Source organism: Triticum aestivum, chromosome 4A (assembly GCF_018294505.1).
Source record: "Triticum aestivum cultivar Chinese Spring chromosome 4A, IWGSC CS RefSeq v2.1, whole genome shotgun sequence".
Classification (NCBI taxonomy): domain Eukaryota; kingdom Viridiplantae; phylum Streptophyta; class Magnoliopsida; order Poales; family Poaceae; genus Triticum; species Triticum aestivum.
The window spans coordinates 144,995,461-145,008,936 of NC_057803.1; positions in this window are offsets into that span (position 1 = coordinate 144,995,461).

Genomic DNA, 13,476 nt, shown 5'->3' on the forward strand with positions numbered 1-13,476 from the left:
GGCGCGGCCCCCACTCATCAAAGACGGGCATCTGCTTCACAAAGTCGCCCCTGCTCTGGCAGAGGTACAGCAATGCCCCTCCCTGCCGGATGCTGCCGGGGTTGGGGTCCCCAGCCAGGGTCAAGAGCGCCGTCCTCAGCACCTCAGGAGTCAAGTCCTCTTCCTGGAGCCTCATACGATCCTCGCGCCCACGGAAGGCCCACATCCGACGAGAGTGGCGTTGAAGAGGAGCAACACGGCATAGCAGGAACTCCTTCACCACCTTGGGCGCTTTCACGCCAAGCGACCTAAAGAGCGCGAAGTGGCGCCAGACGAAGACGAGCCGGGGGCTCTCAAGCGTCTCCTGGCCCCAGCCCGAATTGGGAACAGCAGGTGAGGTCGGCTCCGATAGCAGGGGGCTGGGCACCCCTGCGTCCACATATAGCCACCGCTCGCGGAACCCAACCGCGGGCAGGGGGAGCTCGAAGTCAATCCCAGAGGCCGCCGTCTCAGGCGCGGCAACGAAGCTCACGCAAGCCCAGCATTGGGTAGGGTCGACAAGATGCAACGAGAAGAAGTGGCGCAGCAAGGCAACCGAAGGAGGGATGCCCACCATAGCTTCGCAAACAAAGGCGAAGACCGAAAGGAGGGTGATGGATTCAGGACCCAAATGCATCATGTGGATCTGATAGTGGGAAAGCACGGCGTTGAAGAAATCAGAAAAGGGAGGAACCAGACCCACCCACAGGGCGTCGGCAAGATATGGGACCTCGGTGGCTGTCCTGTCGATGGAGAAGTGGGACGCGGGCCAGGCCGTCGTCCTCCCGCATTCATTGAATATGGTGGCCAGAGCCAGGCTAACCTTTCCCAAGCCCTCGGCGGGGGCCGCCGACGGTGGCGGGCAAGGCGGAGACACGAGTTTCTTCCCTCTCCCCTTCTTCGTCGGAGCCATGGCGATGGGAAGGGGGGAGGAAGGTTCGAGATCAGGTTGAAAACAGAAGCCGGAGTTCGAGCGGAGGAAGGACAGAGGGCACTCGAGCAACAGAAAAGGGAACAGTTGTGTACGACTACGGGTCCGCCTAGTGTGGCACAAAATAAGGAGGGCGTGGGAGAACAGTGCCGCCCATGACCAATCAACCTCCGCGCGGCGCCTAAGGCCGCAGGCTGTTAGGGCCCGCGGCGCTTCGCTCTTGCCCTTCCGCCTCCCTGCACGGCCAAGTCCGGGCGCGCCTTGGGCCCGGGGGCTACTGTCGGCATTTTGGGAACGGGGGTCCCCAGACTTGCCTGCCTGCAGCCTGCGGCGTGGCTCAAAGGGGGGCCCAGCACGGCCCATCTTCACCAACACAAACCCAAGACCCTCGCAAGGGACCAAGCCTCACGGGGCGGACGACACGGAGCTTCCTCAGGCACGGCCTCGTCAGGTTGGCTCACGAGGAGGCGGAGAGATCAAGGCGGGGTACCTCATGAGGTGCCCGTGATGCAAGCCATGACGACTCAGGGCGCCAGGCGGGTGCCAGCCCGCGCAGCGTCCTCCTTTCCTCTTTGGTGCAAAGGGGGCAAGCGCAGCCGCGGAGTACAGAGGCATCAGGCAAAGGTTGCCATTTCGGTGCAACGAGACCAAGACCAGGAGGACTACGAGATGGAGGTCACCGTGGAGCCTAAGATGGTGTCATCACCAGAGCTTTGCGCAGGCGAAGACTACTTTTGTCAGGATAGCTGATACTTGCTGTCCCCCTTCAAATTAGCCCGCCATTGTTGGCTCCCTTCCCGCTCGATATTTGGGAAGAGGACCAGGGCCTCTATAAATAGGACCAGCCACCCACAAAGCAAGGCCTCCTGGAGAAGAAGGGGGTTCGGTCGGTTGGATAGAGAGAGAGAGAGAGAGAAAGGTGACTGAACTCCTCCGAGCAGTTCATCGCCCCAGCCAAGAACAGACCCTCGTGAGGCTGTTCTTCCTTGTATTTTTCATCATCATCAGCCCAAGAGGCAATCCACCACACCACACACTGGAGTAGGGTATTACACCACAACGGTGGCCCAAACCAGTATAAACCCTGTGTCTCTTGTGTTGTTCTTTCCATAGTTTTAGATCCTAGCATGGCGGAGGGGTGCAGGTAGGTAGGAGGCGAAATCTTCACGCGCACCCCAGTGTTCGAACCTCAAGGGTCTGTCGGAACCCGAAATCCGACAGTCCCTTACAGAATAGCGCATAAACTGGGGTTTAAGCTTATGTCACTCTCGCAACCCATCATCTAATCGCTACTCCACAATGCATTCCCTTAGGCCCAAATATGGTGAAGTGTCATATAGTCGATGTTCACATGACAACACTAAGGGAATCACAACATACATACAATCAAAATATTGAACACGTATCAAGTTCACATGATTACTTGCAACATGATTTCTCTCGTGACCTCAAGAACAAAAGTAACTACTCACAATTGATAAACATGCTCATGATCAGTGGAGTATTAAATAGCATATTGGATCTGAACATAATCTTCCACCAAATAAACCATATAGTAATCAACTACAAGATGTAATCAACAGTACTAGTCACCCACAAGCACCAATCTATAGTTCCGCTAACAAGATTGAACACAAGAGATGAACTAGGGTTTGAGATGAGATGGTGTTGTTGAAGATGTTGATGGAGATTGCCCTCCCCAAGATGGGAGAGTTGTTGGTGATGATGATGGCGATGATTTCCCCCTCCGGGAGGGAAGTTCCCCTGACGAAATCGCTTCGCCAGAGGGCAAAAGTCCTCCTGCCCAAGTTCCGCCTCGAGGCGGTGGCACTCCATCCCAAAAGTCCTCTCCTGATTTTTTAGGTCAAAATGACCTATATACCAGAAGATGGGCATCGGAGGTGGGCCTGGGTGCGCACAACCCACCAGGCCGCGCCTGGGCTCCCTGGCGCGCCCAGGTGGGTTGTGCCCACTTGGTGGGCCCCCTCTGGTAGTTATTTGCTCCAATAATTCTTAAATATTCCATAAAAATTCTCCGTGAAGGTTCAACTCATTTGGATTTGTGTAGGATAGGTAGCCTGACGTAGCTTTTTCAGGTGCAGATTTCCAGCTGCCGGAATTCTCCCTCTTTGTGTATACCTTGCATATTATGAGAGAAAAGGCATTAGAATTACTCCAAAAAGCATTATTATGGATAAAAACATTATAAATAACAGTAAGAAAAATATGATGCAAAATGGGCGTATCAACTCCCCAAGCTTAGACCACGCTTGTCCTCAAGCGAAAACCGAAATCGAAAAACATGTCCACATGCTTTGAGAGAGAGGTGTTGATAAAAACAAAATACAGACATAGAAGCATCATGTTTATTATTATAACAACAATAAAATTAAACATAAGACTTTTATCATAGAACTTCTATCATATACTTCTCATGAATAACTAACAATTCATTACACAATCGAAGTATGAAGCAAAAACTCTATTAGAAACCAACAAACTATGTTCTTAGTGAACTTTGCAACTACAATTCATCATCTTTTCAGGAAGGGTCACGTATCAGAGCCTTTAGGCAAGTCCACATACTCAACCATCATATAGTCTTCCATGATTGCTAACACTCAACGCGTACACAAGAGCAAAACGTTTCAACCAGACACATAGAAAGATTGGGGCTTATAGTTTCGCCTCCCAACGTATTCACCTCAAGGGTGATGTCAACAATAATAACTCATGCTATCTATATTCAACTGGACATATGTGCCTAGATCTTTCCTCACCACATGATGCTTGCCAAAGGAGAAAAATAAAAAGGAATAGAGGGAAAACTTTGACTCTTTGCATAAAAGTAACAGATAGGCCCTTCGCAGAGGGAAGCAGAGGTTTCCATGCGCTTATTTTTTTGTATGCTCAACCCCGTAATGCAAAAGAATTTAACGTTGCATTGCCCCTTGTGATAGCGACCTTTATTATGCAGCCTGTCACTTTTATTCTTCACCATCACAAGTTCGTGCAACGCTCAATTTTCTCTTACACAAAATGATCTCACACTTTTAGAAGCAATTTTTATTGCCTTTTTGCACTGATGACAAGTTACTTGAGGGATCTTGTTCAATCCCTAGGTAGGTATGGTGGACACTTAAAAATAAGATTTGGGTTTAAGGGTTTTTGGATGCACAAGTAGTATCTCTACTTAGTGCGGAATTTTGGGCTAGCAAAGATAGGGGGCAAGCACCACATGTTAAAGGATCTATGACAATATGACTTCTATGTGAATATAAACAAACGTAAACCATTAAGTTGTCTTCCTTGTCCAACGTCAACAATTTTGGCATATAATATTTTGATGAGGGCTCAAAATCACAAAAGATTTCTAGGATAGTATATTTATATGTGAATCTCCTCTTCCCTTATTAATTCTTTCATGAGTTGCATCATTGACTAATGCTATGTTTGTCAATCTCTAATAAAAATTTCTACTTATACTTTTCCTTATGTGGTGTCATCACCTACCGTAGGATTAGTATATGATATTTCCTTTATTTCTTTCCTTTATTTTATCTATTTCCTTTCTCATTTTCTTTGTTATTTCTTTTCTTTAATTTGCAACATGAAAGTAACGAAAGCAAAAACTCAAACTAACTTGATTATATAACTTGCACACGATTACAAGGATAGATCACCAAGCAAACTCTCAAAGAAGAAAGGATTGAACTAAACTTTTATTCATCTAAAGCAAAGGATCGAAGTAAAATAAGTAAAGGCAAAAAGGATAGTGGGGTGATACGATACCGGGGCACCTTCCCCAAGCTTGGCGAAGCCAAGGGGAGTGCCCATACCCGAAACTCAGTTCTCTTTTGGTGGTGAAGAAGATGATGGTGATGATGACAATTATTCCTTCAAATTTTTCATATTATAGTTGAGGAGAGCAATTTCCTCCTTTAAATCATCGACTTCCAACTCCAGCTTCAAGATCTTGTCACATAAATCCCCTTTGCTTTTCTGCCTAAAACGAAAAGGACTAGATTGGTTTTTAGACCGGTTAGCTCTCTTGGGAAGACTTGACTTCTTGAATTCCACGTGCATATCCCCAGGTTGAGGTAGAGGGACATCCTTCTCCTTCGAGCATGAACAATCGATCTTCCTCAAGTGAGCATTCTCTTCGTCATGTGTAGTTCGACCATAAGTGGATAGGTCCCCATAGGTCTTTGGGTCAGCAATGAGATGTGAGACATAGCTCTCTAAGTCGGAGTCTTGGGACGACATATTTCTAGAACTGCGCAGAAAACAGTGAGAAAAGAGAACAAAGGATTTTCTCCACAATATGGTGATCAATAGGTTCGGGAAGTATATATAGATTTTTTTTATCTTGGAGGACAAGCATACAGTAGAAAAACGGAGTATGGAAGGTGTCCCACGTGGGCACAACCCACCTGGCCGCGCCAGGCCTGGCGCGCCCTAGTGTCTTGTGCCCACCAGGGGATGCTTCCTCGAAGTTTCTTTATTTCCAAAATTCTTAAATATTCCAAAACCGATAAAAAATATTTTTGCGTATTTTTCTGAGTCTGTTTACTTACCGTATCACGTACCTCCTTATTTTCATGATTCTGGAGTTTTCCGGAAGGACTCTTTTATGTGTTCTTCCGGTGTCAATGTTTGGATAACATTACTTTCATCATTAATGGGCGTACCTGAGATATAATGCTTTATTCGTTGCCCATTGACAACCTTCTGGTTAGTACCTTCGGAGTTATTTATTTTGATGGCTCCAGACCGGTAAACCTCCTCGATAACATAGGGGTCTTCCTATTTTGAGATGAGTTTTCCTGCAAAAAATCTAAAACAAGAGTTGTACAACAGAAAATATTCTCCGACTTTAAACTCATGCTTTTGGATTATTTTGTCATGCCATCTTTTTACTTTTTCTTTGAATAATTTTGCATTTTGATAAGCTTGGGTTCTCCATTCAGCTAAAGAGCTGATATCAAATAACCTCTTTTCAGCAGCAAGTTTGAAGTCATAATTGAGCTCTTTGACGGCCCAATATGCTTTATGTTCTAACTCAAGAGGCAAACAACAAGCTTTTCCATAAACCATTTTATATGGAGACATACCCATAGGATTTTTATGCGCTGTTCTATAAGCCCAAAGTGCGTCATCTAATTTCTTAGACCAATTCTTCCTGGACCTATTAACAGTCTTTTCAAAAATTAATTTTATTTCTCTATTGCTTAGTTCAACTTGACCACTAGACTGAGGATGATAGGGTGATGCAATTCTATGGTTAACATCATACTTGGAAAGAATATTACGGAAAGAACCATGAATAAAGTGTGAACCACCATCAGTCATTAAATATCTAGGGACTCCAAACCTTGGGAAAATAACTTCCTTAAGCATTTTAATAGAGGTGTTGTGATCAGCACTACTGGTTGGAATAGCTTCTACCCATTTAGTAACATAATCAACAGCAACCAAAATATGTGTATACCCATTAGAGGAAGGAAAAGGTCCCATATAATCAAATTCCCAAACATCAAATGGTTCAACAGCAAGTGAGTAATTCATAGGCATTTCTTGACGCTTACCGATATAACCTATTCTTTGACATTCATCACAAGATAAGGCGAACTTACGGGCATCCTTGAAGAGAGTAGGCCAATAAAATACAGATTGCAATACCTTATGAGCAGTTCTATCTCCAGCATGATGTCCTCCATAAGCTTCGGAGTGACATTTCCGTAGGATTTGTCCATGTTCATGCTCAGGTACACAACCTCTAATAATACCATCTACTCCTTTATAAAGATGTGGGTCATCCCAAAAGTAATGTCTTAAATCATAGAAGATTTTTTTTCTTTTCTTGGTATGTAAAGCTAGGTGGTAAATATTTAGCAACAATGTAGTTAGCATAATCAGCATACCAAGAAGTATTATGAGGAACATTTATTGCAGCTAACTGCTCATCAGGAAAACTATCAACAACAGGTAGTGGGTCATCAGGCAAATTTTCAAGCCTAGACAAATTATCAGCTACTGGGTTCTCAGCTCCTTTTCTATCAATGATATGTAAATCAAATTCTTGTAACAAGAGAACCCATCGAATGAGTCTAGGTTTAGCATCTTTTTTCCATAATATATTTAATAGCAGCATGGTCTGTGTGAACAGTTACTTTGGAATCAACAATATAAGGTCTAAATTTATCACAATTCTTTTCTTGTAGTAGCATAATTTCTTTGAGCACTGTCTAGAGTTTTACTAGCATAATGAATAACATTAAGTTTCTTATCAACTCTTTGTCCTAGAATAGCACCAACAGCATAATCACTAGCCTCACACATAATTTCAAAAAGCAAGTTACAATTATGTGGTTGAACAATAGGTGCAGAAATTAAGGCTTTCTTGAGTGTTTCAAAGGCTTCTGAACAATCATCATCAAAAACAAAAGGGGTATCATTTTGCAAAATATTCGTAAGAGGCCTAGAAATTTTAGAGAAGTCTTTGATAAATCTCCTTTAGAAACCAGCATGGCCTAAGAAACTACGAATACCTTTTATATTTGTAGGATATGTCATTTTCTCAATTGCATCAACCTTAGCTTGGTCCTCTTCAATACCTATTTTAGAAATTTTATGACCCAAGAAAATGCCTTCATTAACCATAAAGTGGCACTTCTCCCAATTTAAGACAAGATTTGTTTGTTCACATCTCTGCAAAACTCGATCAAGATTTCTTAAACAATCATCAAAATACATCCCATAAACAGAGAAATCATCCATGAAAACCTCAACAATCTTTTCACAAAAGTCAGAGAATATACCAGTCATACATCTTTGAAAGGTAGCAGGTGCATTACATAAATCGAAAGGCATACGTCTATAAGCATAGGTTCCAAAGGGACAAGTAAAAGTGGTCTTTTCTTGACTAGGTTGAGAAACAGGTATTTGTGAAAAACTAGAATATCCATCAAGGAAGCAAAAGTGTGTGTGCTTAGATAATCTTTCAAGCATTTGATCAATAAAAGGTAGAGGGTAATGATCTTTTCTAGTTGCTTTGTTTAATTTTCTAAAATCAATTACCATTCTATAGCCTATAACAATTCTTTGTGGAATAAGTTCATTCTTATCATTAGGAACAACAGTTATACCTCCTTTCTTAGGGACACGATGAATAGGACTTACCCATTGATACGTCCATTTTGCATCATGCTTTTATATCGATATTTATTGCATTATGGACTGTTATTTCACTTTATGTCACAATACTTATGGCTATTCTCTCTTATTTTACAAGGTTTATATAAAGAGGGAGAATGCCGGCAGCTGGAATTCTGGTCTGGAAAAGGAGCAAATATTAGAGACCTATTCTGTGCAACTCCAAAAGTCCTGAAACTCCACGGAACATCTTAAAAGAAATAAAGAAAAATCCACGCCAAAGATGAAGGCCAGGGGGCCCACACCCTGCTCACGAGGGTGGGGGGATGCCCCCTAGGGCGCGCACCCCTATCTCGTGGGCCCCCTGGTGGCTCTCCGATGCCCATCTTCTCCTATATGAGGTCTTTCAATGAAAAAAAAATAAGAGGGAACTTTTTGGGATGAGACTCCGCCGCCATGAGGCGAAACCTTGGCGGATCCAATCTAGAGCTCCGGCAGAGCTGTTCTGCCAGGGATACTTCCTTCCCGGAGGGGGAAATCATCACCATCGTCATCACCAACGATCCTCTCATCGGGAGAGGGCAATCTCCGTCAACATCTTCACCAGCACCATCTCATCTCCAAACCCTAGTTCATCTCTTGTATCCAATTCTTGTCTTAAAGTCCGGGATTGGTTCTAGTAGGTTGCTAGTAGTGTTGATTACTCCTTGTAGTTGATGCTAGTTGGTTTAATTGGTGGAAGATCATATGCTCAGATCCTATATGCATATTATTACCCCTCTAATTATGAACATGAATATGCTTTGTGAGTAATTACATTCGTTCCTGAGGACAAGGGAGAAGTCTTGCTATGAGTGGTCATGTGAATTTGGTATTCGTTTGATATTTTGATAAGATGTATGTTGTCAATCCTCTAGTGGTGTTATGTGAACGTCGACTACATAACACTTCACCATTATTTGGGCCTAGAGGAAGGCATTGGGAAGTGATAAGTAGATGATGGGTTGCTAGAGTGACAGAAGCTTAAACCCTAGTTTATGCGTTGCTTCGTAAGGGGCTGATTTGGATCCATATGTTTCATGTTATGGTTAGGTTTACCTTAATACTTTTGTTGTAGTTGTGGATGCTTGCAATAGAGGTTAATCATAAGTGGGATGCTTGTTCAAGTAAGAACAGTACCCAAGCACCGGTCCACCCACATATCAAATTATCAAAGTATCGAACGCGAATCATATGAACGTGATGAAAACTAGCTTGACGATATTCCCATGTGTCCTCGGGAGCGCTTTTTCTATTATAAGAGTTTGTTCCGGCTTGTCCTTTGCTACAAAAGGATTGGGCCACCTTGCTGCACTTTATTTACTTTTGTTACTTGTTGCTCGTTACAATTTATCCTATCACAAAACTATCTGTTACCACTTATTTCAGTACTTGCAGAGAATACCTTGCTGAAAACCACTTATCATTTCCTTCTGCTCCTTGTTGGGTTCGACACTCTTACTTATTGAAAGGACTATGATAGATACCCTATACTTGTGGGTTATCACCTATCTACTATCAGCTATAGGATAGATTATACCTGCTTCCAGAAGCTTTAAGATTTCGTTCTTACCACTTCCTTCATCTTCGGATTTAACCGACGTTGGTGATCAACAACGGGTTTAGCATCAGGTTCCATATTAATTTTGTGCTGACGTCGAGTGGGACTAATGCCCTTTAAATCATCAAGAGTATATCCAATAGCAGCTCGGTGCTTCCTTAGAACTTTCAATAATCTTCTTCATGTTCTGAAAGGTTAGCACTGATAATAATAGGATATATCTTCTTTTCATAGAGATTTGCATATTTCAAAATGTCTGGAAATTGTTTTAATTCAAACACAGGATCACCTTTGGGTGGAGGAGGACCTCCTAGAGTTTCAATAGGCAAATTGTGTTTAAGTAGAGGACGTTGTTCAAAGAAAATCTTATCTATTTCATTTCTTTGATGCATATGTAAATCATTTTCATGGTCTAGCAAGTATTGTTTTAAAGGATCAGTAGGTGGTACAGCAATAGAAGCAAGACCAATTAATTCATCCTTACTAGGCAATTCTTTTTCATGAAGCTTTCTACTAAACTTGGAAAAACTAAAATCATGAGACTCATCACCAAAACTAACACTGACAGTTTGTTTCTTGCAATGTATCTTAGCATTAACGGTGTTCAAGAAAGGTCTACCAAAGATAATGGGACAAAAGTCATCTTGTGGGGAACCAAGAACAAGAAAATCAGTAGGGTATTTTATTTTCCCATAGAAGACTTCAACATCTCTAACAATCCCAATAGGTGATATAGTGTCTCTATTAGCAAGTTTAATAGTAACATCTATGTCTTCTATCTCTACGGGTGCTATGTCTTTCATAATTTCTTGATATAAGGTGTAAGGAATAGCACTCACACTATCACCTATGTCACATAAACCATGATAACAATGATCTCCTGTTTTAACTAAGATGACGGGTATGCCAACAACAGGTCTATGTTTATCCTTTTTATCAGGTTTGGCAATTCTAGCAGCTTCTTCACAGAAGTAAATAACATGCCCATCCATATATTCTTCCAAGAGATTTTTAACCATGGGAATACTAGGCTCAACTTTAATTTGATCATCGGGTTTAGGTGTTTTAATATAGCTTTTGTTAACCGTAGTTGAAAATATCCTAACAGGGAAAGGTGGTTTCTCAATATGAGCAAAAGGAACAATTGGATCAAAATTATAAAGTATAGTATCTTCTTTAATTGGTATTGGTTCTTTGATTTCTTCTTTAATAGGTGGGTGATATTTAAACCACTTCTCTTTAGGGAGTTCAACATGAGTAGCAAATGATTCACAAAAGGAGGCTACTATCTCAGAGTCGAGTCCATATTTAGTGCTAAACTTTTGAAAAGCATCGGTACCCTTAAAAGATTTAACAGAATCATATTTAATTTTAATACCTGAATCTTTACCTTTGTCGAGTTCCCAATCTTAAGAGTTTCGTTTAATTCTTTCCAAAAGATCCCAATGGAATTCAATAGTCTTCTTCATAAAAGAACCAGCACAAGAAGTATCAAGCATGGTTTGATCATTACGAGAAAGCCGAGCATAAATTTTTTGGATAATAATTTCTCTTGAGAGCTCATGATTGGGGCATGAATATAACATTGACTTAAGCCTCCCACAAGCTAGAGCTATACTTTCTCCTTCACGAGGCCAAAAATTATATATAATTTTCCGATCACGATGAACTAGATGCATAGGATAATTTTTTTGGTGGAAATCCAATTTCAATCGATTCCAATTCCAAGATCCAATATCATCGCATAGCCTATACCATGTTAATGCTTTTCCCTTCAAGTATAAAGGGAAAACCTTTTTCATAAATTCATTCCTGGGTAAACCTGCAAGCTTGAACAATCCACAAATTTGTTCTACAAGTATCAAGTGCGTATCAGGATGTTCGGTTCCATCTCCTACATAAGGATTAGCTAGCAGTTGTTCTATCATACCCGAAGGAATTTCATATTCAATATTTTCAGTAGGTACAGTAGGTCGAGGGGTAGCTAATTGTGGTTCCGGACGAGGTGAAGATACCCCGAACAAACCCCTCAAAGGATTGTTTTCCATAGTGACAAGTGACAATAAATTTTAGCACACTATATAAATGTTTCCTTACCAAATTCCACTTGATGACCCACAAGTGTAGGGGATCAATTGTAGCTCTTTTCGATAAGTAAGAGTGTCGAACCCAATGAGGAGCAGAAGGAAATGACAAGTTGTTTTCAGCAAGGTAATGTCTGCAAGTGCTGAAAATGTAAGTAGCGGAGTAGTTTGATAGCAAGATAATTTGTAACGAGCTAGTAATGATAGTAGTAGAAAAAGTGCAGCAAGGTAGCCCAATCCTTTTGAGGCAAAGGACATGCCAAAACGGTTTCTTATGATAAGCAAAGTGTTCTTGAGGGTACACGGGAATTTCATCTAGTCAATTTCATCATGTTGGTTCGATTTGTGCTTGTCGGCGTCCTGGGAACAGGGGTCCCCAAACTTGCCTGCCTGCGGCCCACGGCGTGGCTCCACCAGCAGCCCCGTATGGCCCATATTCAGCAGCGAACACTCAAGACCCTCGCGAGGCGAACGATGCAAGACCTCCTCGGGGGCGGCCTCACCAGGCTAGCTTGCGAGGGGCGGAGAGATCAAGGTGGGGGGGACCTCGCGAGGTCCCTGTGACGCAAGCCATGACGACCAGGGCCAGGTGGGCACCAGGCGGGCGCCAGCGCGTGTAGAGTCCTCATTTCCTCTTTGGTGCTAAAGGGACAGGCGCAGGCGAGGAGTCCCGAGGCATAAGGCAAAGGTTTCCATATTGGTGCAACAAGACCAAGACCATCAGGACGGCAGGATGGAGGTCACCGTGGAGCCTAGGACGGTGTCACCACCAGAGCCTTTGGCAGGTGAAGACGACCTTTTCTCAGGATAACTTGTACTAGTTGTTTCCCTTCAAACTTGGCTGTTGTGGGATCCCTTCCTGCCTACATTTGGGAAGAGGACCAGGGCCTCTATAAATAGGACTAGCCACCACCGTAGGGATGGGAGGACCGGACCGGATTGGAGATGAACTAATCGGATCTGATCTGGAACTTGACCCATTCCACCAAGGCCGCCACACAAGCTCATCGAGCCGAAGAACACCTCTCCTCAGGAGGCTGTTCATCCCTTGTACTTGTTCATCCTCAGCCCAAGAGGAAATTCATCACACCACACTGGAGTAGGGTATTACACCACAACGGTGGCCCAAACCAGTATAAACCTTGTGCCCTTTGTTCTGCAAGTATGACGCGCTTAGCTCTGAGATCATGGTGAGAGCGTGAGCTAGGGGGGAGAGATCTTCGTGCGCACCCCTGAGTTCGAACCTCAAGGGTTTTGCCGAAACCTGAAATCCGACATTTGGCGCGCCAGGTAGGGGTGCGCTGAAGCTTTCCTTCCGTTGATCCATGGTCGGTCGCTCCACCGCATCCATGTCAGACGTGGGTCGAGCCTGCGCCGAGCGTCGGGCCGCCCTCGCCGCCCGTGTCGCTCAGACGGCCCCTATCGGCGGGCCTCCCGTTGTTCTCCATCTCCTGTTGCCAACGCCGCTACTGGCCCGGCAGCAAACGTGCAGCAAGCATCATCACTGCACCCCTCTGTGCGGTGGGACAGCCGCACCGCCATCCCGTCGCTGACTCCGGGCGGCACATCATCTCACGCTCGTCGTGCGCCCATGGACGTGCAGGCCACGCTGCTCATGACACACGAGCTCCTGCACTACCGCTCGGTCGACGACCTCTACGAGGACTTGTTAGACCGCATCGCCGTGC